General features: G+C 35.7%; 1 pseudogene; it reads left to right on the forward strand.

Moving 5' to 3' along the window:
• The first annotated feature begins 265 nt into the window (after positions 1-265).
• On the forward strand, positions 266-2,065 carry LOC102596372 (uncharacterized WD repeat-containing protein C17D11.16-like; annotated as a pseudogene).
• Positions 2,066-3,146: the final 1,081 nt, after the last annotated feature.

Raw genomic sequence — 3,146 nt, forward strand, 5'->3', positions numbered from 1 at the left:
GACTTGAATGAGTTCTAACCTTAAGATTAACTTTGAAAAAGATAATGACAAGATAATAAGACCTGATGATTCTATTATAGTTTGTGTAAGCAATGAAGATGATGTCAGTCATCTCGAGGCAAGTAGAACTTACTTCACGACTCAATGACTTGATAATACTTCCATATGTATGGTCCATTTAGTTTTATTTTGACTGCCCTTTGATTTGTGACTATGATCCATGCCAACAAATAATAATTTTGGAAGATCTATCAAATGGCGAAACAAACATGTATGTTCACCATGCTTTTATTATACCTGCATTTCCTCTCTGCACAACATGGCTTGATTGCCCTATTAAAGGCGGGGAGAGAGGTATGGTTCTTCTTTAAGTTGACCGTCATGCTGCTGTAGTATTTTCTCTTACTGGTTTTGAACATATGTTACCTTTGAAAGCAATTTTTCATTTACTCGTGTTAATAGATGAATTATACGTTAATAGGTAACTTCATAGCTGTGGGTTCAATGGAACCAACAATTGAAATTTGAGACATTGACATAGTAAGTGACTCTACACTGATGTTTATGAATTCCTGAGTCACTACAAATCGTATCTCACTGTCCTCTTTCTCTGTAGATAGATGAAGTGCAACCATCTGTTATTTTAGGTGGCATCGCTGATATAAAGAGAAAGGGAAAAAAGGTAATTTAAGCAATTTGACCTTTCTATTCTTTGATCCAATTTTCGATTAGAATGCTCTTGTATGGTAGGTCAGCTTGTGCAGCTGAAATTTGTTCTAGATGTTAAAGCCCAGAGGTAGGAAAAACGTCAAGATTTTCATTGGTCATTCTCCATGTCACTGTGAATTAGTTTCCAGAGACTTCTATTTGGAATAAAGTAGTAGGGTACTGCAAACTTATAGAATCAACTAAAAAAATGAAAAAATAGTAGGCTATGACATTTTGCAATCGAAGATGGTTAGTGTGCTCAGGTTTATGTCTCCACTAGTGCCGATTGTCCCTCTTACTTCATACATGTGCGACATGCCAGATCTTTAATAATAGGTTTGTAATTTGTTGCTTGATATTCTGGAGTAGGAACTATCTGCATTAGTTATCTTACAGACTTCAATTTAAGAACATTTAAGCAACCTGAGGTGGTACCCTACAAGGAGCTTTAGGTTTGTACCAAACAAGTCAAGTAGCTACCTTAACGGGTTTGGACTTCTGGTCAACCGATATGTTCTTATTTAACTTACTCTCCATGCTGCTACTCTATTTACTACAACATGCCGTACATGGCAGGCATATTGTGACTATCAGTGTTTATAATCTTAGTACATTCTTTTGGTTAAAGCACCACAACCACCAGCTTTTATATGAACCTCCCCATCTGTCCTTATGGGCATTAGCAATGCTCTTTTTGAGTGACAAATAGACACAAGGTAGGAAGAGAGACAGAGAGACTTATAGTAGTTTTTGCATTTGAAATTAAATTGTCATATTATTTGGTTTGAAGAGAAACTTACTCTAAACCACTATTTTGTTAGTTCGTCATGGCAGAAGACAAGTGAGAATTATTTAATGCACACAAAATACCAATTGTTGAAAAATATCCCCCCCTCCCCCCCAAAAAAAATAATATGAAAATAAAATTATTACCTTAATATTTAAGAACATGAAAGAAGGCGAACAATTTGCCAGGTTTGATCATTTGCATGGTGGTCTTTACTGAGTATATGATGATTGTCTGAGAAAACTTACTTTTATGCTCCATTTACCTACTTTGCAAATTTTCTTGCAGAAATCTATCAAATACAAAAAGGATAGCCACAAGGATGCAATACTTGGTCTTTCTTGGAACAAGGAATATAGGTATGGTAATTTGATTGATGAGTGTTTGATGTTTGTCAGTGCATCTCTTTGAGTCTTAGTCAGACTTCAAATCGTCTTATTCAACATTCTATGCAGGAATATACTTGCTCGTGCTAGTGCTGATCATACCGTCAAGGTTTGGGATGTGACTACCGAAGCCTGTAATCTCACTATGATTGACTATACTGACAAGGTAGAGTTTGGAATATGATTGATAAAAGTTGAATTACGTATAGAACATTAGACTAACTTGCTTACAAATTATTGAAAGAAGTAGATTCATTGTCTTGCTATGTTTGACAGGTTCAAGCAATTGCATGGAATCCATTTGCTCCACAGATTCTTCTGAGCGGGTCATTCGATCCAGTTTGCTTGGTGATAGAACACTTCTCCGTTTTCTTTTTTTGCCCCCCTTTATTCTTGAAAGTTAGGACTGTGGATTAGTTTCTTACTTTAAGATGCTAATTAATGTTTCAACATGTTTTGCAGAAGGATGGGAGGAAACCTTCTCACAATGGATTTAAGTTTTCAGTTGGTGCTGATGTTGAAAGCTTGGCTTGGGATCCACATTCAGAGCATTCATTTGTGGTCAGTGCTCGCATCATGTTTGTTATTAATTCAATCTGTGTTGAGGCTTTATTTGCTTTGGTATGCTACAGGATAATATAATTCTTTTGATTCTGATATGGGAATCATTAGTGGAGAGATTGTTAACGACTCTTAGCATTAGTATGAGAACTGAGGATGGGATTGGGGGAGGAATGTTATTGAAATTAAGTTTGACAATTAGTTCACTTTTCCCTCGTGAATATTAGTTTTATATTTTTTGCTTGTTGAACTTTTTGACATATATTATTTATTTAATACAGAAAATTGGAAGTATTTATCCGCCTTCGAGTCTCTATGGACTTAAATGAAAATATACAATTGATGAATTCAAAACGCTACATAATTATGTTTCTGTCACGACCCGGGAGCACCCCCTAGTCGTAACCGGCGTACTCGACCTCGAAGAGGTCTAATACAAGCCTCTTAGCATTCATTCATCGCATAGACACTAAAACCATAAGGAATTTAAAACTTTCTTTACCAAGAAAACATTGCATAAAAAAAATAGCAAGCGGAAGACTTTCTAGACTTTATACATGATGTCTCAAAACCATCTAATACTTTAGAGTACAAAATTCGGGACTAATCCCGTACACAACTTAAACAATACTAAAAAGACATAAAAGAACATATTGGGTATTGTCCTCGAATCTATGAGGACTCACCAAGTCTTCATCTCCAAC

This window comes from Solanum tuberosum, unplaced genomic scaffold (assembly GCF_000226075.1).
Source record: "Solanum tuberosum cultivar DM 1-3 516 R44 unplaced genomic scaffold, SolTub_3.0 scf00322, whole genome shotgun sequence".
NCBI classification, from domain to species: Eukaryota; Viridiplantae; Streptophyta; class Magnoliopsida; order Solanales; family Solanaceae; genus Solanum; species Solanum tuberosum.